At 44.0% G+C, this 24,992-nt stretch overlaps 1 long non-coding RNA gene across 2 annotated transcripts in view; it reads right to left on the reverse strand.

Moving 5' to 3' along the window:
- Nucleotides 1–3,393: 3,393 nt before the first annotated feature.
- LOC133401135 (uncharacterized) overlaps nt 3,394–24,992 on the reverse strand; it is a 98,710-nt gene continuing 77,111 nt past the window's right edge. For both annotated transcript variants that reach the window (XR_009768381.1, XR_009768380.1), the window contains one exon: nt 3,394–6,044. This is a non-coding gene — a long non-coding RNA (uncharacterized LOC133401135). The remainder of the gene's footprint in view (nt 6,045–24,992) is intronic.

Below are 24,992 nucleotides of genomic sequence, written 5' to 3' on the forward strand. Positions count from 1 at the left end.
AATGGAGGAGTTCAAGTATCTCGTGTCTTGTTCACGAGTGAGGGAAGAATGGAACGGGAGATCGACAGGCAGATCGGTGCAGCATCTGCAGTGATGCGGACTTTGTATCGGTCCGTTGCGGTAATGAAGGAGCTAAGCCGAAAGGCAAAGCTCTCAATTAGCCGCTCGATATACGTTCCTAGCCTCACCTATGGTCACAAGCTATGGGTCGTGACCGAAAAAACAAGATCCCGGCTACAAGCAGCCGAAATGAGTTTCCTCCGCAGGGTGTCCGGGCTCTCCCTTAGAGATAGGGTGAGAAGCTTGGTCATCCTGGTGAGGTGTTCAGGGCACGTCCCACCGGGAGGAGACCCCGGGGACGACCCAGGACACGCTGGAGAGACTACGTCTTTCGGCTGGCCTGGGAACGCATCGGGATCCCCCGGAAGAGCTAGATGAAGTAGCTGGGGAGAGGGAAGTCTGGGCGTCCCTGCTAAAGCTACTGCCCCCGCGACCCGACCTCGGATAAGCGGTAGAAAATGGATGGATGGATGGACGATTAAATGCTGATTGGTTGTCATTGGCTCAGTATGCGTTGAAACGCCATGAGCCAATGAGACACACTGAAAGACTATAAGCCAATGAAAAGCTTTGAAACATTTTGAAGGAATGTGGCGCAAAGCGAAACAGCGATGACGTTCGAAGCTTCGAACCTCAGCGGTCACGTGACACTTGTGTTTTGATACAAGCTCTGACATAGCGTTTCGAATCACTCCGCTTCAGGAAGTGTGACGCAAGCGCCAAAGCCTCTGTATCATTTGCCCATGACTAACTTATTGCAACTGATATGAAGGACACATCTCAGGTAAATGACTCGCTTGTGTCTTGAGCTGCCCAAACTCCGCATAGCTTTTCACCATGGCACATTTAATACATATTTAACATCATCTTGATAACAGAAATTAGGAAATTGCCCTCAATGTTCCAATACTTTAGGACATGAGTGTATTACAAAGGGGAAGTGGAGTTGAAGCGAGTATGAGTGTAGACATTTGGATAGAAGAAAATAGAGGACAAGTGGCGAATAAAAGATGAAAGAAGTTGTATGAAGAGTAGAAAAAGGAGGAAAGGGGGGCATGGTGATGAAAAGAGAGTGTCTAGACAGCATTCATGATCCATCTGTCTGCCACTGCCACAGAAACAGCCAGGGGCGACAACAAGATGGCAAACTCCACCATGACAGAATCATTTTCTACTGCTCCGTCTTTTGCCTGTCTTTACATCCTCACATTCTTTTCTTTTCCTTTCTTTCAATCTACTGATTTCTTACTTTTCTAATCTCCTGCCACTCTTTATAGCGCTCCCATCCTATATCATCTCCTCTCCGTTCCCTGCAGCAGTCGTCTCTCTCTCTCTCTCTCTCTCTCTCTCTCTGAAAATAAAAATGATTGTACAGCTTTCCCTATAATGTTGGCTGCAGGCACATTTACATTCGCTCTAGTATTTTAAGTACCCAGTTTAGGATTTTATTAAGTGGAAATGGAATGTAGTCCCTTCAACATTCGACCTTCAATGGGGAGAAAAGTAAAAGGATATAAGTAGCTTGGCGAGAGACGAAGGTTACAAAGAAAGACAAAACAAATGTACAAATAAAAAGGTTGGAGCATTTGAGGTGAATCTTAAATGTGGTAGGGTAGTGGGCAGCCAATGAGCGAGGAAGTGATGAGAGGAAGGTGAAGAACTTGCCGGACGGACATTTACACACAGATCCAGTGCCAAGGATGAAAGTGCTGCTGTAAGAAGTTTTCCCACTCCTCCTAAAAGTTGTTGAAAGAGAACAGTGCAGCACATCAAAGTAACCTGGCAGACAGCCATTGCAGTCCAATGGCGTCCTTCACCCTCTCTCCCTCCAATCTCACTCTCTGTGTCTCCTATTCTGTTTCCATTGATTGTGGCGAGTCGAGGGACCACTCTCATCTCCCTCCCCTGACAGGGGTGCTCAGTAAGAAGCAGAAATCGGGTGGTAGATGTGGGGTCCTCATGAAAGCGCCACAGAGGTTCAAACAAAAACAGGAAAGAAATTGAAAAGGAGAAAATCTTTGATGGAACATGCATCAGACTAATATCAAAAAGTCTTTTATTCAAAGTGCAATTTTTTTTACCCTTCGGCACCCGAGACTGAATTTACTTGCTGCTGTTATGAGAGTGCCCAACAAAAAACAATCCTAAAATAGGATTTAAAGCTTGTTTTCATAAAATAAAATTGTTGAATGCGAGGTCATGCACTGTGATCATCGCTCTTTTAGGGTTACGTGAACATTAGACTTGAGATGGAATTCTTGTAGAAATAAAAAAAAGATATACTACTCAATGATATCAACCACAATACTGTCAAGGCATTCCAGCAAGTCGCAAAAGGAGTGAGATTTTTTATTATTAAAGAATGGAATATTGGTTTCATGTAAGTCTGTGTACCAATAGGATTTAACAAGCCTTATTTTTATTATGTTTATCTGCCAGCTTATTATGTTTATTCTGTTGACTAATACTACTAGCTGTGACAAAAATATAACTGACATTATCAGGAGTAGCATCAGCCATAAAACACTGGACCGTTTGAGGAAATATCACTGACATCGCACTAAACCTTTCTTAGCAAATGAAGTGGAGAATTCCTGTAGAAAGATTTCTTGAACAAGGATGTGAACGATCACGAAGAAAAATACGGATACAGGGCTGTCGCAATAACAAAGCTGTGGTTCAGGAATTTTTGCTTGGATACCTTTGAGAGGAACTATAACAGAGATTGTGAATCGGGCCCTCTTGCCTATCATCGGGGACTCCGACCTAACAAATGGTCTTCCGGGTTCTGAAATTCCCATTCCCCTCTGAAATGTAACAAATACTTCCAATAAAACTAGAAGTGGTTATTGATACAAAGGGCGACTCCACAAATTCCACATTTGCTCCCAATTTTCAGTTCCTTTACAAGCAGTGACACATCTAATATTTGACACAGGGATAACTAGAAGAGCAAATAACCAGTTTACTGGTTTTGCATGAAACAAACTCAACTCAACTTAAACTCAACAACTCAATGTAAAAACTCCTGCAACAAACGGAATCTAGTTTCAGCCATGCCATCTATTTGTACAAATGGGTTCTCATCTAACTGTGCAGAGAGAAAGTAGGGCTTGGGCGATTAATCGAAATTTAATTGTGATTTCAATTTTGGCTTCTCACAATCATAGCGACATTATAATCGAAGAAAAACGATGAATGTGCTGCGACACCGGTTGTGTATGCAAGAAAGCATGTTCTTCTCGCCTCCCTGAGCGTGCTTTAGGCTGTTTACTGACACTCCAGTTGGAGTTACTGTAAAACTAAACACACAACAAAAATAATTACACACATTGTATATTTAAATGCAAGACACACATCATTTTAGAAATTGTCAGCTTATGCTAACAGTCTGTCGAAAACCCTACTGGCAGGCGAGCAAACATTAATATTATATCGCGGGAAGGATTTACCTTCAGATAACGAATATTCACACACAAACGCCGTATAACACATACAGGCAGAATATAACAATACTCACAGGCATATATTCTTTCTAATCTGTGAAAAACGAGTTTAATAAAATTTTGGGTATGTTGGAAAATTCACTCCAAGCGCACTCTCTTGACTCGTTGGTGGAGTGTGCCATTTGGTTATTCAGAGCGCCACAGTCCGGGAGTGATGGCGCGTACTCTGTCTCCTCAGTCAGAGCGGCCGGAGCGTCCGGCAAGGAGATGTTTACAGGTAGAACTGACACATTCAATATGGCGACACACTGATGTATCCCTTCCAATGGCCAACATGTTCGCAAATTCATAGAAAATGGAGTGTGCTCTGCCTCTCTGAACACTGCACTCTCAGAGCGCAGTGTGAGCGTTAGATTGAATTGACGAACGTGCCCTTTCTTGCGGCTTTCTTCTTCACCTCTTTTTTCAGCTTACTGTAAATATGCAACTTCATGCATGCACCACACCACACAGTCATGGCTTTGTACAAAAAGACACAAACGCTTTTTTCCCCCCCTGAATGTCTGACATGAAATCAAACTAACATTTTCTTGTTTTAGGTCAATTAGGATTATAAACATTATTTCTATTTGCTAAACGCCAGAATATTGAGAGGATTTTTTTCTTAACAAATATACATAATAGACAATACTGTTACCCCCGGCATTCCAGTGTTTTTCACCATGCTGTATTTATTTTTATTTCCATCCATCCATTTTCTGAACCGCTTATCCTCAAGCGGGTTGTGGGAGTGCTGGAGCCTATCCCAGCTCATTTCGGGCAGGAGGCGGGGTACACCCTGAACCGGTTGCCAGCCAATCACAGGGCACATAGAAGCAAACAACCATTGCCACTCACATTCACACCTAGGGACAATATAGAGTCTTCAATTAACCTACCATGCATGTTTTGGGGATGTGGGAGGAAACCGTAGTGCCCGGGGAAAACCCACGCAGGCACGCTGAAAACATGCAAACTCCACAGATGCAGGGCCGGGATTTGAACCCCGGTCCTCAGAACTGTGAGGCAGGTGTGCTAACCAGTCTTTCACCATGCTGCCTTATTTGTATTTATTGTTTTTTTATTTCTATTTTTAATGTATTATTATTTTTACTTGTTACTAATGTATTATCTGGTTGTTCTTTTAAGTTATACTTAAAGTTGCGTATTGATTCCAAGTTAAAGAAATACAGTGGAACCTCGATAGAATGGCCTAACAGGGGCGGGAGGTCGTCAGATATTTCTGATTGTGCGCTACATTTAAGCACTTTTTGGCCACATGCATCTGTATTACTGTACAGTACAAAAATTAGTGGTTTATAGATTTTTTTCGTAGCCTAAAACGCCCAGTACTGTACAAAGTTATTGTAAATAAATAAAAAACAAAAGGTTAAAAATATTTAAGGTTTCACATTTTATCCAAACTTACCATGCCGGTGTGCTAGATCATGGTGACATTGTTGACATACAGGACTCATCATAGACGAGTCGCTTTCATGAGCCGTGAGGAATTAGTGTGCTTCTTAGTTCCAAATCCATTGGCAAAGGCGAACAGCTTGACAAATAAAGCTGTTACTGTACCAAAAATAGGATGTTGCAGACTCCAGAGATTTGTGTTTGTATTCCTCAGAGTTAACACTGCTGCCATTCCGCTCTCTCGCTGCCCTATGTACAATAGACAATTGATATAACCATCGTCGCATGGCTGCCACGTCAATGCCTGACATTCAACATGGCACGTCATTTGGAATTGGATCTAGTCATATTGTATATCTGTGACCTGGAAACACCTCAGTCCCATTCTCTGCCTATGTGGCGCCAGTAAATAACGGCAGCCAATTCTGGAACTAACAGACTATGTCAATGGCAGTTGAAGTGACAAATGGAAAAAAAGTTTTAGACACATTTTTCAGTCCCAGTGGTCCGTTTTATCGAGGTTCCACTGTATCAAGTTTCGAAGTCAATGAATAATGGTTTATTCATTGTGATTTCAACATGAATCAAAATATGCATCATGGTCATTATTTTTTCCATGTTCGCCCAACCCTAAAGGGGTGTACAGTCAACCCTCACCAATTCGTAAATCAACATTTGCAAATATTTCTGTAAAACATAACTAAAACTATATGCAGTATATGCATTTTTAAAATATCTTTCTGTAATGCCCAAACACTGTTGTTTAACCATTGCTCTCAAACAATTAATGGAGAAGCCCCACCATTTCAGAAGAAGGCAAAAAGATTCACAATATAAAACTCATTAAAACGACACTAAACATTCTCCAGGGAGTGGTAGATGTGTGAGGAGTTCATGTGAAAGAGAGGAAATGAAGTGAAGGCAGCGTCCTGCAGCACTCACAGTTGAAGATGCCCGCTGGAGGATGCTGGGTGACCATGGGGCAGTTCTCCTCATCGCTGTTGTCGCCACAGTTATTGAGGTGGTTACAGATCAGTGAGCCCAGACGCAAACAATTCCCATTGGTGCAGTGGAACTTGCACTCTGTTCAGCCAAAGGGGAGTGACATGAAAATAAGAGAGAGCCTTACTTGGAACAACTACTTAAAATCACTTCAAACACATTGGGTGTCTTTCACTAACAGTGCATACGCACAAATTTGTCCCTAAATCGTGCAGATGCACATTTGACGCACAAATCTGTGTTTCGTCAATATGGTGGTACTTGATTTTGTGTTCATACCCTGCAAACACATTTAGAACCTCCTTAGACCATGCATACGCACAAATCATGCAGTATCCACTGTCGAAAATACGTCAAACACACATCTTTTACCCAAGATGCGGAACATATTGGAACTACAGTCATTTCTAAAAACAATAATAATAACTTTAACGACAATAAACCAAACCAGGAATTCACTAATGGGTTGCGTGTCCTGAATAACAATAAAAGGGACACTTTGACCCTTGTTCCATTCAAGTGTTCTTACAGTGTGAGCATTTATATGTGTGTCCCCGCTGTAGCTGTCTGCGTGCAGCGGACTCCGGCCTTGTCCCTCAACGTGTCCCTCGTTTTTTTCCCGAGGCTTCAGTATTCTTTCTAACCCTCCGATAATCTGATTTCTATAAATTTCTGTGATTCTGCATGCGCGAATATGATGTAAAGGGATGTATTCGCACACACGCCATCGCTGGTGTGGTTGAATTGTGATGTACTCTGGATATACGGATCATTTCTTTTTTTTTCCCGCTTCCAACGCTAATTTCATCAATTTCATCAACTACAAATGGGTGATGTAGTCATTCCTTACTCTGTATATTAACAACATATGCCGTGTTTTTTCATTCTCGGCTCTTAAATTGATTTTGGACGTCCTTTTATGGGAAATAGGGGCGCGGTTTAAGTAGATTGCTCCTTGCTGCTTTTTTTGACAATTGTGCAAAAAGATGCATCGTCCTCTAGCAATTAGAGCGGTTTGAATGACTAATGGAGCAATAGTCCGGTGCAATGACCATTGTGCAAAGCGCGCCAAGATACAATATACAATTTCTAATGGAATAATAATAAAAAAAGAAAAACCACACTATTTCATGAAACACTTTTCTCATTGAATATTAAAATTTAGCAAATGCGGAATCAATAAAACATAGAATTCATCCACTTTCCATACCGCTTGTCCTCACTAGGGTAGCGGGCGTGCTGGAGTCTATCCCAGCTGACTCGGCACGAGAGGCGGGGTACACCATGAACTGGTCGCCAGCCAATCGCAGGGCATATGTAGACAAACAACAATCACACTCGCATTCACACCTACGGGCAATTTAGAGTCTTCAATTAACGTACCATGCATGTTTTTTGGGATGGGAGAGGAAACCGGTGTACCCGAAGAAAACCCACGCAGGCACGGGGAGAACATGTAAACTACACACAGGCGAGGCTGGGATTTGAACCCTGGTCATCAGAACTGTGAGGCAGGTGTGCTAACCAGTCGGTCACCGTGCCGCCCTGACAAATATTGAGATAGCTAATATTTTACCAACACCCACACACAGACAACTCAATAACAAGTGACCCGGGACCTGGTTTGGTTTAATTCTCTAATGTTGCCATGGAGCCAAGACAATCAACTTTGACTCTTGCTTGTTGAATACTTGCTGAACTCCTTACTTAGTGTTTTTGTCAGTATTTTTTGTTTGTCCTTGCACTAGATGTGAGATGGACCAGAAAAAAAAATAACTTTCTTTTGAAATTCAGCCCTCCTCCAGGGGTGGTACACAACTCTTGTGTTCTTTAAAGACGAGCAGCTCGGACGTACAGCTGGAAGTACAGGAAGGCCTTCTACCAAGCATTTTGCAGGCCGTCACCTTGTGGCAGTCCCTATGATTTGCCCCTTCGGCAGCGAGCAACTTAATGAGACTGCATTTCTTCTTCCCACAACAAGAACAGTTTGTTCTGGTCTAGTCTAGATGGCGGCGGGAGGAGGGCGGTGGAAATTGAAGGGACAGAGATCTGCTTGAAAATACAAACCAGCATGACCATTCTTTGGAAAGAGCCTTTTCCCCTTTTTTCTAAGTGGCAATTAGCAAAGCCTCAGTGACTTGCCCTGTCTCTTTTTTCCTCTCGCTGTCTTATCTATTACTCAATTGTCTACCTTGCCATCTCTCTGCCTCCTCTTTCATTCACCTCTGTTCTGCCTGTCCTCTTCTCTTCCACTCTATCGTGCTATATAACTCTCCACTTTTGCCTGAGCCACTTGTCTCTCCCTCTTCATCCTCCCCTCCATCTATCCTCTCACTTGATGTCAATATACTTTTGGTCAAGGCCACGAATAAGAAACAAAGCTCTAAAATGCGACACGACATAAAACCCTTCATTTGCCCACTAAATTATGCAGACCGCTCTTCTTTGCAAACATACAGGTTAATTAATGAAGTGAAATTGCCAGATGAACTGATGACTGGCTGGCAAAATGTCACCAACAGCTCCGAAGACACTCAAATGTAATGGATAAGAAATGGGCCCCCATAAGGCTAATAAAAAGCAAAGAACAATGGTATAGTACAATAAAAACTACTTTAGAGGTCATTGTGGCAAATCATGAAAGGACGGGAAAAAGATTTTAATCTGCATATCATTTGGAGGTTTTTGTGAATGAGCTGTTGAAAACAACCAAAGTAATCCATACATACTAAGAAAGTACAACAAATAAGATCAGAAATTAAGTTGTGTGTAATAATGTGAAATGACACAGGGGGAAAAAGTATTGAAAACGCCAGCTGGTTTTTATTTCATACTTTGTACAAAAGCCTTTGTTTGCAATGAGAGCTTCAACACGCCTCCTGTATGGAAAAACTAGTCGCATGAATTGATCTGGTGGGATTTGGGCCCATTCCTCCACACAAGCAGTCTCTCAAATCTTAAGGGTTCCATGGGCTTCTTTTGTAGACCTTGAGTTTCAGTTCTTTCCATAGATTTTAGATTGGATTCAAGTCAGGTGGTATGCTGGTTTTTTTTTGTTTTTTTTTTTTTCCTTTGAAACTAATTGAGAGTTTCCTTGTTTTGGATCATTATCCTGCTGAAATGTCCAACAAAAAGCCTTCCAACATGTTTCACAATCACAATTTTTTTCATTCATTATTGCTTTAAAAAAAAAACAAAAAAAAACCACCCAGATTTTCAATACAGGCGACAATTACACCACAGAATACATAGAAGTTCAATGAGGAAACGTCCTCGCCGTCTGCCATCTACATCTTAGGCTGTGATAGGCTGATTTGTCCAAAATGTGGGGGCCCAAAATCGGCTCAAATATTTGACCAGAAAAAGAGCCTAAAATTACTACTGAGCCAAATTTGGGGAGAATTTATTTCTGCAGACATCATTTTTAAATCCAGAACTATGGAAAAATTCACACCATTAACTAGGTCGTTTAAGCACATCCTTTACACTTTGCAACCATTTGCTTCAGTTTATCCTCTACGTCTGCACATTATAACCGATTGCTGCAATTGTATATAAAGGAACACAACTTTAAGTCACAGGTATTTGGAACTTAAAAATTTCACTTGTTCAATTTGTTGCATGTAAATGCTGAAGAGCTGAAACTATCTGGAAAATGTCTCCATGAATCCAATCGTCCAATAGACATGCAGACAGACATTGCATACTTTCGATTGTCGATGTCAATTCTAAGCAGGATGAATACACGGAAAGCAGCCGGACCTGATGCGATACTGGCTGGGGTCTTCACGAACATCTTCGTGTCATTGACTTAGGTACCTGTGCCTGTGAGGTTGAAGACCAGCACCTTCACACTGACCACAAGAATGGACTGGGCTGTGTGCTACACCTCCACAATCAAGCTTACTACTTGAGTGTAGTTACTACTATACTAATGGCCTCAGTGCGTCTGCCAATTTCCTCGTTGCCGCGCACATATTTTGCACCGTCTATGACTCAGTTTTACTCATCCACTTTTGTCAATATGAACTATATCACTTATATGCTGATCATATTATAGTTATACAAACATAACATCCCACAACTATACTTGTATTTTGCTGTAAATATTCCTATATTTTCTTTGTAGATGCAACTGCATTTCATTGGCTGTATTACCATGACAATAAAGTTGACTCTTTCATCTATAAAAAATGAAACGATTGTGCATGCTGAGCGGAAGAAGCACGTGAGGTTCTGAAAGAGGGCAGAGGAAGATGAGGACTGTTAAAGAGTGGAACATGTGAGGAAGACAGACAAAGGAATTACTGTCACATTCAAGTCCAACTTCTCTGACCTCTTTATGAATACACCACGTGAAGATTACAGGACTTCTCAGTCTCTGTTGAAATAATACTTCCCATTTAAGGTCATAGAAATAATGCTGAGTGATAAAGACATTTTTGTAGCCATGTCCGTTTGCTCTGAATTCCTGCAGTGTTCTGGAACAAGGACAAACTAGATCCCACAGAAGATAAAGACTTTGCAGACTCAGACAAAAAATGTGTGACGTGAATGGCATATTGACAAATACGTGTCTGGCTGCATAATGTGTTGCATCCACCACTTGACAGACTGGAGGCGGATGCTCATTTTAGCAACGTGTGTATGTGTGACCATTATGGTGTCCTTGGGCATTTGTTTGGAATGCACCTGTTTTCATGTCTGACTATGATGAGTAAATGAGCACCACACGGCTACTATTTCTGCTGAATTCACTCTTCCATTTAGATCATTTTACATAATTACAAATGAGATGTTTATGAGATATCATGGAAATGTAACAAACACTTCCATGTCCATGTCTAAGTTGACCTTCAGTGCAGCCTGGTTGGAAAAACACAATGATTATATACATCAAGGAACACTGGGACACACACACACACAGTGGCGTAGCCCGCTCACCATCGGAGTTGCCAGGCTGCACTGGTCTACAAAATTACCAACACCGGTCTAATTCACAGCTGGCGCACAGTTGCTCCATCTGCTGTGCCGGCTTTACGGCGGTCACGAATATAGGGCCCTAGGTGTCAAACATGCCCATGCACGATGCAAATTGCTGTGACTGTGAAAAGTAAGGTGGAACGTGGTTAGAAAGACTGCCTCAGTTATCATTCTACAATATATAATATGTACCCTGCGAAACTGTCTGTTGCTCAAAGTCAGCTGGGATAGGCTAGTAACAGTAAAACATCATCATTAAAGTACCAGAAAGGAATCGTACAGGTGTGACCTTACGAAAAAGTATATTCTTGCATTAAATAAGGGATTGCGCTCTGTAATTCTAAGTGCTATGTACAGTATGTGTGACATATTTTCCCCTGTGCACAGTACAGTAGTTTGTCTGTCATCAGAGCTTTGAATTGTACATTTCTGCCAAAACGATCAACCCAATGAAGGCTTGCAAGTCGGCAAGTCTAGTGTGTAAGTCTTTCTAACTGTCTCCATACATGTGCCACGCCTCTAAATTGGTCAACTCCTGTAAATCTTTTTCTAATTGATGGTGTTATGAAGAGCTCAAATGCTGATTTTATGTCTCGGACTTTGCTCACATTGTATCCGGAACTATTCTGATGACATTAGCAGCACTACATCTACCCTGTTGCTCAAATGGGGTCTTAGAATACAATAATTTAGAATTTTTGGCAAGTAGCGTGTTTGCTGTTAGTCGGGTGACAAAACCACCCCTTTTTATCCCGCTCCGGCCATAAAAGGGTCCGGAGCTGGGATCAGTTGAGACGTTTGGGAGTTTTGATGGAAAAGGTTTACCTTTGGTTTCAACCCGACCAACTCGCCGACGACCGGGCCAGGCAGGATGGCTACCTCACCCGAGGAGGCAAGGACACATCGCATGATCCCCGGCTGCAGCCACCTGCAAGCGTTCTGTGGCCCAATGGATAAGATCATCGCCTGCCACCGTGGGGGACCTAGGTTCAAGACCCCGACTGGACCATCCGCCAACATCCCCCGGACTCATGGCTGTGGTGTCCTTGAGCAAGACACTGCTACCCTGAAATGCTCCCCTAGCGCTTCTGCTGCCCCCTGCTCCAGTGTGTTCCACTAACATGTGTATGTGTTCACTGTGATGGGTAAAATGCAGAGAACAATTTTCATGTGCATGCATGCATGTTCATGAGAATAAAATGTGATTCTTCTTCTTCGTCTTGTGTGAGGTCATGTGACTTTCTTGTGTCGTTTGATTGGTGAACTAGACTTAAACGTCACTAGCGCTTAAAATGGATGACACAAACAGTGCCCGATGCGGAAGTTGAAGTAGCTGGGACAGGCTCCAGCACCTCCGCGACCCTAGTGAGGACCCGAGGAAAAATTCATCGGATCTATACGATTTCTATACGATGTATGTTTAGAATCGGTCAAGCAACGTGTGAACTATCAGTAGTTCTCCCACTACGACAGGTCAGCTTTTAAAGTTTATAATGTTGTATGTTTTTGTGAATACATCCATCCATCCATTTTCTGAGCCGCTTCTCCTCACTGGGGTCGCCGGCGTGCTGGAGCCTATCCCAGCTGTCATCGGGCAGGAGGCGGGGTACACCCTGAACTGGTTGCCAGCTAATCGCAGGGCACATAGAAACAAACGACCATTCGCACTCACAGTCATGCCTACGGGCAATTTAGAGTCTCCAATTAATGCATGTTTTTTTTGGGGATGTGGGAGGAAACCGGAGTGCCCGGAGAAAACCCACTCAGGCACGTGGAGAACATGCAAACTCCACACAGGCGGGGCCGGGGATTGAACCCGGGTCCTCAGAACTGTGAGGCTGACGCTCTAACCAGTCGGCCACCGTGCGAATACAATGAATCTAATTTGAATATCATCAAAACAACCAGAACAAATGTATGTAAAATGTTGATATTTCTGATGTATTTTATACAGCTACGGCATGGTCTTTTGCAAAACATGAACCATAACCTCAGATTTCTTAAATCTAAAATGTGATATTCTTTTTTTAATGCATTTTATTTTGGGCGGGTGAGCATGTTACGTTTCACAATGTAATATAAATAATGATCTGATTTACAAAATTGTATAAAAGAAAGAAGTAAGACAAAAAAAGTCACAAAACAAAAACTGCATACATGGTAACGCCCTGCGATTGGCTGGCGACCAGTTCAGGGTGTACCCCACCTCTCACCCGAAGATAGCTAGGATAGGCTCCAGCACGCCCGCGACCCTTGTGAGGATAAAGTGGTACAGAAAATGGTAACGCCACTTTGCCCAAAAAGGAGTGGGAAGAAGAAATCTTATTTAATCCCACCCTGTCACTCCTTGATATTATAACATAATGAGCTACACTGAGTTTCATCAAGCCATAGGCCATTATAAATCAGATTAATGTATTTTAGTAATGTAACTGTTACATTAATAATGCAGGATATCAACACCAGTAATAGAGATTTTCAGATTCCAACAATTATAATGGACTTAGTATATAACAATAATTACAGACAACACATACCAACAATGGTAAGGAAACAACAAGCACAAAGAAGTATTGCAAAAAAAGTATTGCTATGTACATTGAGACCAAGTAATCCGAAGATGGCACCTAACCGTCTGGTCGCCTCGGTTACGTGTTCTCTAGTATTGTCTATCTTTTTGTGTTTTTCGTTCGTCTTTGGAGACATTACGCGACTCACAGACACAAGGGAAGACTTGCAAACATTAGAGAGTCTACCCTGGACTTCCTTTCACCAACTTTTACTCATTGGTGGGGTGGTCACGGTGTAGGGCGCATGGAGGCGAAGGCGACAAAACGGGAAGCTCGCAGGAGTGCAGGTGAAGCTCCATAAGAGAGGATTCCGATTGCGGCTCTTGTCGATTCACCAAGCGAATCTACGCTCCCGACCAAACAAAATGGACGAGCTTAATATTCTCACAAAGAGAAGTAGTCTTTGGCCGTTCCGCCGCTCTGTGCTTCACGGAGACATGGCTTTGTGAACGCCTCCCCGATGGCGCCGTAATGCTTCCGGGGTTCCAACTTCACCGGACAGACCGCCTCACTGTATGTCAAAAAATGAAAAATGCCGTACCAACGTCACAGAGCTCAGCACACACAGCAGCCCGGACTTGGAGTCGCTGTTTTTGAACTGTAAGTCATTCTACTCGCCGCGTGAGTTCGCATCTTTCATACTTCCGGGTATTTACATTCCTCCTCAAGCCAACACGTAAGCCGCACTGCTAACGCTCACTGAACAAGTAAACAAGATTTAAAAAAAGCACCAAGAGTCACCCCTCATTATTCTTGAGGATTTTAACAAAGCTGAACTCAACCACAAACTCTCTAAATACAAGCAGCACATCGATTGTCCTACCAGGAAAAGTAACATTTGAGACCACTGCTATACTACGCTAAATAATGCATACCGTGCTATACCTCGTGCAGCTCTGGGCTTGTCTGATCACTGCTTAATTCACTTAATACCAACATACAGGTAAAAACTTAAATGTGCGAAGGCTACTTCAAAGCTGTTTAGACTGCACAGAGTGGAGTGTCTTTGAAAATTAAACTGGCAGCATGGATGAATATACGGACACTGTTACATCTTATATCAGTTTCTGTGAAGAGGTGTGTGTACCAACAAAGTCATTTCGCACGTTCGATAACAACATGTGGTTCACTGCCAAACTTAAGCAACTTCGCCATGACGCATATCGGACGCATATCGAAGTGGAGATAGAGCCCTGTATAATTGCACTAGAAACCAGCTGACGAAAGATATTAACATTGCAAAGAGAAATTATGCAGTAAAGCTAGAAAAACAGTTTACACATAACGACTAAAGCAGTCTGGCGAGGATTTAAAATCGCTAACCAATTACAAGCGACCATACCCCAAGCTGAGAACAATGAAGGATGAGCTGACGACTTGAACACCTTCTATTGCAGATTTGAAAAGGACACCCTTCTCCAGCTCAGCATCTCGCCTGGCATCTGCCAGTGGATTTATAGCTTCTTGATGGGCAGGAAATATCAGGTGAGGCTGGGACACACCACCTCATCTACATGCACCACCAGCACTGGGCGCCCCAAGGATGTGTCCTCTCTCCGCTGCTCTTCTCTCTCTACACGAACGACTGCACCTCAATGCACCCGGCTGTCAAACAAAGGTTGCAGACGACACCACAGTCATCGGCCTCATGAAAAACATTGACGAGTCTGCGTATCGACAGGAAATGACAGACTGGAGCTGTGGTGCGGCTGACACAACCTGGAGCTGAACACGCTCAAGACTGTAGAGACGTTCGTAGACTTGAGGAGGCATCCTTCCCCACAGCTGTCTCTCACACTGTCCAACAGCCCTGTGTCAACCGCCAAGACCTTCAAGTTCCTGGGAATTACAGTCTCTCAGGACCTGAAGTGGGAGATCAACATCAACTCCATCCTCAAAAAGACCCAGCAGAGGATGTACTTCCTGCGGCTTCTGAGGAAGCACGGCCTGCCACGGGAGCTGTGGAGGCAGTTCTATACAGCAGTCATCGAATCAGTCCTGTGTTCATCCATCACAGTCTGGTTTGGTGCTGCCGCAAAAAAGGACAAACTCCGCCTGCAACAGACAATCAAAACTGCTGAATAGATTGTCGGTACCCCCCTACCCACCCCTGAGGACTTGCACGCTGCCAGAACTAAGACAAGAGCATGCAAAATCCTCTTGGACCCTCCCCATCCTGGTCACCCCCTCTTCCAGCTCCTTCCTTCAGGTAGGCGCTATTGTTCAATGCAAACTAAAACAAGCAGACATTCCAACAGCTTCTTCCCTCTTGCCATTAACTTCTGAAAAAGTTAACTTACAATTCCATTGTAACATGCTGACAATTTTGTCTTGAGTTTGTTGTCACATCTTTGTCGGGCCAATTATACATTACTCGTGCACTCACTGTAGTAGTCTCGCCACTCTGCCTTGCATATCTGTTGTTGACCAATACTGGCTACTCACGTTCTTGAGAAGTATATGCACCATTTGCACAATTCACATTGTTCCAGATTATCGCACTACTCGTCACTTTAAACTTAAATTTATTGAAGTCTTTGCGCCATTTTTACAATGGTCACTGCAACAGACTATTGTTCTATTTGTCAATTCAAACTGCTCTAAATTCGGCATCAATGTATCGGCATTACCACATTACTGGTAACCTTTTATTGGTCGGTGATTGTGTTTTTATGTTTTTAATGTCTCGAATGTATTCTCTGTCATTTGACTGTCTGTTGTCATACTAGAGCAGCTCCAACTACCGGAGACAAATTCCCTGTGTTTTTGACATACTTGGCAAATAAAGATGATTCTGGTTCAGATTCTGACCCCTTCTCTCCATAGCAGCAACCAAACCATATAGTTATATGATAGTTTAAATTTAGGAATATTTGGGCATTGCTTGCAATGTGTATCCAGACTGTTCCACAATTGCACACCACATACAAACACAAAATGTTTTATGGCTAGTTTGGAATTTGGGTAATTTGAACTCTCCATATCCTTTTATATTGTGACTGCTCTCTCTTATTTTAAACAAACTTTGTAAATTACTTGGTAACAAGTTGTTGAATGCTTTGAATGAAAATAATTATATAATTGTATAATACTTTACAAGATCAGAATTTTTTAGGAGCTTGGACTGAATAAAAAGTTGAAGAGTATGTTCACAGAACCCAACATTGTGGATGATTTGCAGTGCTCTTTAATCAATCTAACGGATTGATTGTGCATTGGTATATGTTTCCCCAAACCTCAAAACAATAGGTGAAGTAAGAGAGTGCCAAGGAACAATATATTGTACGCAGTGTATTTTGAAGGATGGATGTTTCTTTTTGTTAATTATTGACAGGCTTTTTGACACTTTTATTTTGATTTGGGGTTTCCATGATAATATACTGTGTGTTATAACTCCCAAGAATTTAATTACATCTACATTTTTGATTTGGACATTTTCAATAATAATTGATAATTCTGTTTTAATTGTAAGATTGTCAAATATCACAGCATTAATTAAATTTAATGGTAATCTATTAATGTGCATCCACCTTTTTATTGAGCTCCTCATTGACAGTACTAATGAGTTTGTTATAGTTATGACTGCTGTAAAAAATATTAGTGTCATCTGCGAAGAGTATAAACTTTAGAGATTTTAATACATTCAATATATCATTTATGTCGATACTGAATAGTTTCTGCCCCAGAACAGAGCCCTCAGGGACACCACAGGCAATACCAAACTTCTCAGATTTACTGTGTAAAGTCCTATTTGCATGTACTGCACTCTTTCTGTAAGATAACTTTCTAACCAGTTTCCAGCTACCCCTCTAATACTGTGACTGTTCAAACTCTCTTAGTAGGATTGAATGATTGATAGTATCAAAAGCTTTTTTAAGATTAATAAATAAACCAACAGCATTTTGTTTTTGATCGAGTGCATTTGTGACTTCCTCCATTGCATCAATTATTGCCATAGAGATAAGTTATTTTTGTTGTAAAACCATACTGACCTTCATTGACTATGTGATAGTTTATCGAGAAACTTTTCTAGATGCCAATTGAGTTTTTCAAGAATTTTTGAAAATTGGGGAAGAAGGGATATTTGGTCTGTAGTTAGTAAACGTCTACTACTTTGATGTCCTTTTATAGGGTCTGCATGACAATTTTGGTTGGAAATGCCCCAAAAGTCCTTTTTCAAGATATTCTAGTTGGTCTTTTCCCCCTGGCGTTCGAGACGGTTGGAGTTCTCATTTTTATGCGACATGGAAATGAGCTTTGCTCAGATTAAATCGCTCATCTTTCCCACTTTAAAGATGGAAAACAGTTTGGTTCTGATTGGTCCATATCAATTGACTGTGAGCAGAGAAGCTTGGGGCAGCTCGGCATTCATAGAGACATCACATCCTTCGATGCAAGGTTCAGACTCGCATCCCTCGCAGGAGTTTGATCGCGGCTTTATTTATACACGCTGAACTTGCTTTCACATCATTTGCGCCACATTGATAAGCTCCTCCCACCTCGGTCCTCTTCACCGGGTTGTCCGTCTTGCATACAGCGAAGGTGTGCTGTCAGTGGCCACATGTCACCCCGTCTGTATGCCTTTTCAGAATCAGTACGACAACAGACAGCCATTGTAGCAAAAATACTTTTAAACATAAAAACATACTACGGAGAGTCACTGAGCAATGAAACGTTACCGGTAATGTGGTAATGCTGATACAATGACAATTGTGCAAATGATGCATAGTCCTCAAGAAATGTAAGCAGTTTAAAGTGATTGGGAGTGTGATAATCTGGAACAGTGACAATTGCGCAATTGGTGCAGATACAGTAGTTCTCAAACATGAGTGGTCAGTATTTGCAAATAACAACTGTCTGTCGGGAAACAGTCCTGGTATAGGAGAAGGTTGAAGCGTGCGTGTGTGTGCGTGTGTGTGTGTGTGTGTGCGCGCGTGCGTACGTGCGTGTGTGTGCGAACATGCGTGCGTATGTGTGTGCTTGTAAGCAAATAAGAATACAGCAACACCAAAGAATGATTAGAATTAATGAAATAAACAGAGAATTAAGAAAACACAAATGAAACCAAACTTAAGGGAACCTTATGGCAATCTTTGTTGTTGTTGTTGTTGCCCAGTGTGCTATATTTTGTGTTACGAAATAGATACTTAAATTATTTCAAAAGTGTCCTCTCTATGTCCTTGTCCAACCCCATTTCCAATGAAGTTGGGACATTGTGTTAAACATAAATAAAAACAGAATACAATGATTTGCAAATCATGTTCGACCTATATTTAATTGAATACACTACAAAGACAGATATTTAAAGTTCAAACTCCATCCATCCATCTATTTTCTACCGCTTATCCGAGGTCGGGTCGCTGGGGCAGTAGCTTTAGCAGGGACGCACAGATTTCCCTCTCCCGAGCCACTTCTTTTCCGGGAGGATCCCGAGGCGTTCCCAGGCCAGCCAAAGGATGTCGTCTCTCCAGCGTGTCCTGGGTCGTCCCCGGGGTCTCCTCCCGGTGGGACGTGCCTGGAACATCTCACCAGGGAGGCGTCCGGGAGGCATCTGAATCAGATGCCCCATCCACCTCATCTGGCTCCTCTCGATGTGGAGGAGCAGCGGCTCTCTTCTGAGATCCTCCCGGATGAGAGGGAGGGAGGAGAGCCCGGACACCCTGCGGAGGAAAGTCATTTTGGCCGCTTGTATCCGCGATCTTGTTCTTTCGGTCCCGACCCTCAGCTCATGACCATAGGTGAGGGTAGGAACGTAGATCAACAGGTAAATCGAGAGCTTCGCCTTCCAGCTTAGCTCCTTCATTACCACAACGGATCTACACAAAGTCTGCATCACTGCAGACGCTGCACCGATCCGCCTGTCGATCTCCCGTTTCATTCTTCCCTCACTCGTGAACAAGACCCCAAGATACTTGAACTCCTCCACTTGGGGCAGGATCACATGAACGACCTGGAGAGGGCATGCCACCTTTTTCCGACTGAGGACCATGGTCTCAGATTTGGAGGTGCTGATTCTCATCCCAGCCGCTTGACACTCAGCTACGAACTGCTCCAGTGTGAGTTGGAGGTCACGGCTTGATGAAGCCAACAGAACCACATCATCTGCAAAAAGCAGAGATGCAATACTGAGGCCACCAAACCGGACCCCTCTACGTCTCGGCTGCGCCATGAAATTCTGTCCATAAAGGTTATGAACAGAATCGGTGACAAAGGGCAGCCTGGGCGCAGTCCAACCCTCAACGGAAACGAGTCCGACTATGGGAACCAAACTCCGACTCCGGTCGTACAGGGACCGAACAGCCCGTATCAGGATACCCTGAGGGACACGGTCGAATGCCTTCTCCAAGTCCACAAAACACATGTAGACTGGTTGGGTGAACTCCCATGCACCCTCAAGCACCCTGCTAAGAGTGTAGAGCTGGTCCACTGTCCCACGGCCAGGACGAAAACCACACTGCTCTTCCAGAATCTGAGATTCAACTTCCCGACGGACCCTCCTCTCCAGCAACCCTGAATAGACCTTACCAGGGAGGCTGAGGAGTGTGATCCCCTTGTAGTTGGAACACATCTTCTGGTCCCCCTTCTTAAAAAGGGGGACCACCACCCAGTCTGCCAATCCAGAGGCACTGTCCCCGATGTCCACGCAATGTTGCAGAGGCGTGTTAACCAGGACAGCCCTACAACATCCAGACCCTTGAGGAACTCCGGGCGAATCTCATCCACCCCCGGGGCCCTGGCACCGAGAAGCTTTTTAACCACCTCGGTGACCTCAACCCCAGAGATAGGAGAGCCCGCATCAGAGAACCCAGACTCTGCTCCCTTATGGGAAGGCGTGTCGGTGGAATTGAGGAGGTCTTCGAAGCATTCTCCCCACCGTCTCACAACGTCCCAAGTCGAGGTCCGCAGCGCCCCATCCCCACTATACACAGTGTTGATGGTGCACTGCTTCCCCCTCCTGAGATGCTGGATGGTGGACCAGAATTTCCTCGAAGCCGTCCGGAAGTCTTTCTCCATGGCCTCACCGAACTCCTCCCATGCCCGTGTTTTTGCTTCAGTGACCACCAAAGCTGCATTCCGCTTGGCCAGCCGGTAGCCATCAGCTGCCTCAGGAGTCCCACAGGCCAAAAAGGCCCGATAGGACTCCTTCTTCAGCTTGACGGCATCCTCTCACTGTTGGTGTCCACCAACGAGTTCTGGGATTGTCACCACGACAGGCAATGGAGGCGTGGAACATGGTCCACTCGGAGTCGATGTCACCCGGAACATGAGCAAAGTTCTGTCGGAGGTGGGAGTTGAAACTCTTTCTGACAGGGGATTCCGTCAGACGTTCCCAGCAGACCCTCACAATACGTTTGGGCCTGCCACGTCGGACCGGCATCTTCCCCCACAATCGGAACCAACTCACCACCAGGTGGTGATCAGTTGACAGCGCCGCCCCTCTCTCCACCTGAGTGTCCGAGACATGCGGCCGTAAGTCCGATGACATGACCACAAAGTCGATCATCGAACTGCGACCTAGGGTGTCCTGGTGCCAAGTGCACGTGTGGACACCCTTATGCTTGAATATGATGTTCGTTATGGACAATCCGTGATGAGCACAGAAGTCCAAAAACAGAACACCGCTCGGGTTCTGATCGGGGGAGGGGCTTTTCTCCCAATCACGCCCTCCAGGTCTCACTGTCATAACCCACGTGAGCATTGAAGTCTCCCAGCACAACGATGGAGTCCCTTGCGGGAGCGCTCTCCAGCACCCCCTCCAAGGACTCCAAAAAGGGTGGGTACTCTGAAATGCTTTTTGGTGCATAGGCACAAACAACGGTCAGGACCCGTCCCCCCCACCCGAAGGCGGAGGGAGGCTACCGGGGTGAACCCCAACGTACAAGTGCCGAGCCGGGGAGCAATAAGTATACCCACACCTGCTCAGCGCATCTCACCGTGGACAACTCCAGAGTGGAAGAGAGTCCAACCCCTCTCGAGAGGACTGGTACCAGAGCCCCCTCGTCGGAACTTCTCGACCTCACACACCAGCTCGGGCTCCTTCCCTGCCAGAGAGGTGACATTCCACGTCTCTAGAGCCAGCTTCTGTAGCCGGGGATCATACCGCCAAGGTCCCCGCCTTCGTCCACCACCCAGCTCGCACTGCACCCAACCCCTATGGCCCCTCCCACAGGTGGTGAGCCCATGGGAAGGGGGACCCACGTTACACTTTCGGGCTGTGCCCGGCCGGGCCCCATGGGTGCAGGTCCGGCCACCAGGCGCTCTCCTTAGAGCCCCACCTCCAGGCCTGCCTCCAGAGGGGGGCTCCGGTGACCCACGTCCGGGCAAGGGAAACCTGAGTCCATATTTTGTCTTCGTCATAAGGGGTCTTTGAGCCGTGCTTTGTCTGGTACCTCACCTCGGACCTGTTTGCCATGGGTGACCCTACTCGGGGCGTGAAGCCCCAGACAACTTAGCTCCTAGGATCATTGGGACACACAAACTCCTCCACCACGATAAGGTGACGGCTCAAGGAGGGGTAATGTTCAAACTGATAAACTTTATTGTTTTTAGCAAATAATCATGACCTTAGAATTTTATGGCTGCAACATGTTCCAAAAAAGCTGGGACAGGGCCATGTTTACCACTGTGTTACATCACCTTTTCTTTTAACAACATTCAATAAACGTTTGGGAACTGAGGACACTAATTGTTGAAGCTTTGTAGGTGGAATTTATTCCCATTCTTGCTTGATGTACAGCTTCAGCTGTTCAACAGTCCGGGGTATCCGTTGTCGTATTTTAGGCTTCATAATGCGCCACACATTTTCAATGGGAGACATGTCTGGGCTGCAGTCAGGCCAGTCTAGTACCCGCACTCTCTTACTACAAAGCCATGCTGTTGTAACACCTGCAGAATGTGGTTTGGCATTGTCTTGCTGAAATAAGCAGGAGCCTCCATGAAAAAGATGTTGCTTGGATGGCAGCATATGTTTCTCCAAAATCTGTATGTACCTTTCAGCATTAATGGTGCCTCCACTGATGTGTAACTTACCCATGGCATTGGCACTAACACAGCCCCATACCATCACAGATGCTGGCTTTTGAACTTTGTGTCCATAACAGTCCGGATGGTTCTTTTCCTCTTTGGCCCGGAGGACATGACGTCCACAATTTCCAAAAACAATTTGAAATGTGGACTCGTCGGACCGCAGAACACTTTTCCACTTTGCATCGGTCCATCTTAGATGAGCTCAGGCCCAGAGAAGCCGGCGGGGTTTCTGGGTGTTGTTAATAAATGGCTTTTCCTTGGCCAAGTAGAGTTTCAAGTTGCACTTAGGGATGTCGCGCCTAACTGTATTTACTGACATTGGTTTTCTGCAGTGTTCCTGAGCCCATGTGGTGATATCCTTTACTCATTGATGTCGGTTTTTGATGCAGTTCCGCCTGTGGATTGAAGGTCACGGGCATTTAATGCTGGTTTTCGGCCTTGCCGCTTACATGCAGTGATTTCTCCAGATTCTCTGAACCTTTTGATGATATTATGCACCGTAGATGAAGAAATCCCTAACTTCCTTGCAATTGTACGTTTAGCAACATTGTCCTTAAACTGTTCGACTATTTTCTCATGTACTTGTTCACAACGAGGTGAAGTTCGCCCCATCTTTGCTTGTGAATGAATGACTGAGCAATTCAGGGAAGCTCCTTTTATACCCAATCATGGCACCCACCTGTTCCCAATTAGCCTCTTCACCTGTGGGATGTTCCAAACAAGTGTTTGATGAGCATTCCTCAACTTTCTCAATCTTTTTTGCCACCTGTCCCAGCTTTGGGACAGGTGGGTGCCATGATTGGGTATAAAAGGAGTTGCAGCTTGTAACAAGATAATAATCAACAAATGTGTAGATTTCCCAAATGTACTTCATTATTAATTATAATTAAATGAATGTAGTAGACTCTAAATTGCCCGTAGGTGTGACTGTGAGTGCGAATGGTTGTTTGTTTGTATGTGCCCTGCGATTGGCTGGCAACCAGTTCAGGGTGTACCCCGCCTCCTGCCCGATGACAGCTGGGATAGGCTCCAGCACACCCGTGACCCTAGTGAGGAGAAGCGGCTCAGAAAATGGATGGATGGATGGATGGATGGATGAATGTAGTAAATTAATAATTACTTGCACCACAACAATGGGAAACATTTGGAATTGTCGTTATTTATAGCTTATTGAGCCACAAATGTATTGGTCTGGCTCACTTGAGATCAAATTGGGGGGAATGTGGCCCCTGAACTGAAATGATTTTGACACCCTTGACAGAGAGTGACTCCACAAGGGATGCAAATTCCCCATACAGTCGGCAATGATTGACATCTCATGCATAACACAATGGAAAACCATTTTTATTTATTTATTTATTCTATTTTCAAGTTTATTTTTTAGTTTATTTTCAACATAAAGTCCAAAAAAACAAGACCTCAAAAATTAAAAAACAAATAAATACCCCAAAATGAATCATCATTTACTGCTAGTCCAAAAAGCAGTGGGAAGAAACAGGGCCATATTCTGCCATGTCAAAAAGGCTACACACAGTTTCTCTTGTGCACTTAGGTCTGTCATTTACGCGCCTTCTTGCCAGATACGTAATTTACGTGGAGAAACCTTAAAATTTGGGCGTTCCCTGCCAAATCCGGTCGTCTGTGCATGCTCCCGTCGACTTAAGCACATTTCCTCATACACGCCCCAGAAGCTGTCGTAAGTCCACTGCCACAGGAAGATCTTGGTCTCTTCTTTTCTATCATAAAAAAAATGGCTTTTGAACCAGGATGTGTACTTTTTATAGCCACTATATGTTTAATAGATTAAGTTTTATACATTTACAGGGCAGGTGATCACTTTCTATTTTAAAATGGTTCTTACTTTAGTTTTTCGGAAGCCAATGTAGGATCTGAGAATCATTACGATCTAGAAAATGCAAGTTAAGTATTTGCTAGTTGATTTAATTTTGCATTGCAACACTATACTTTTCAGCTAAGACTGAGACTTAAAGTTGTGTGCCTTTTCTGAACACAGGTATACCTACACACGCACACACAGCACCACAGTAGTGTAGACTCAGTTTGGAGGTCTCTGCGCTCCTCCACTATAGATGTCCTTTGCGCTGAGTCAGCACAAATCTGTCATGTTTAATTATCCTGGTAGCACATGCAATGCAAGGGGAAAGGAGAAGGTGGGTATTTGTGAAAACGATGGCGACAGCACGAAAGGAAGAGAGGACAAAATAGGGTGAAATTGAGGATTTGCAGCAGGGAGGGTGGACAGTCGGTTGGAGAGATGCCCTATGACTCATTGATGCAACTGTAACACATTTAATACCTTAGTGGCCTGCAAAAAGCTGATGCTTGTTTTATATCAAAGACTCAGGTTGGAGGACAGAGGGAGTCGAGCAGGAAAAATCATCTATCTATCTATCCATTTTCTATCCCACTTATCCTCATTTTGGGTCAC

Source organism: Phycodurus eques, chromosome 4 (genome assembly GCF_024500275.1).
Source record: "Phycodurus eques isolate BA_2022a chromosome 4, UOR_Pequ_1.1, whole genome shotgun sequence".
Classification (NCBI taxonomy): Eukaryota; Metazoa; Chordata; class Actinopteri; order Syngnathiformes; family Syngnathidae; genus Phycodurus; species Phycodurus eques.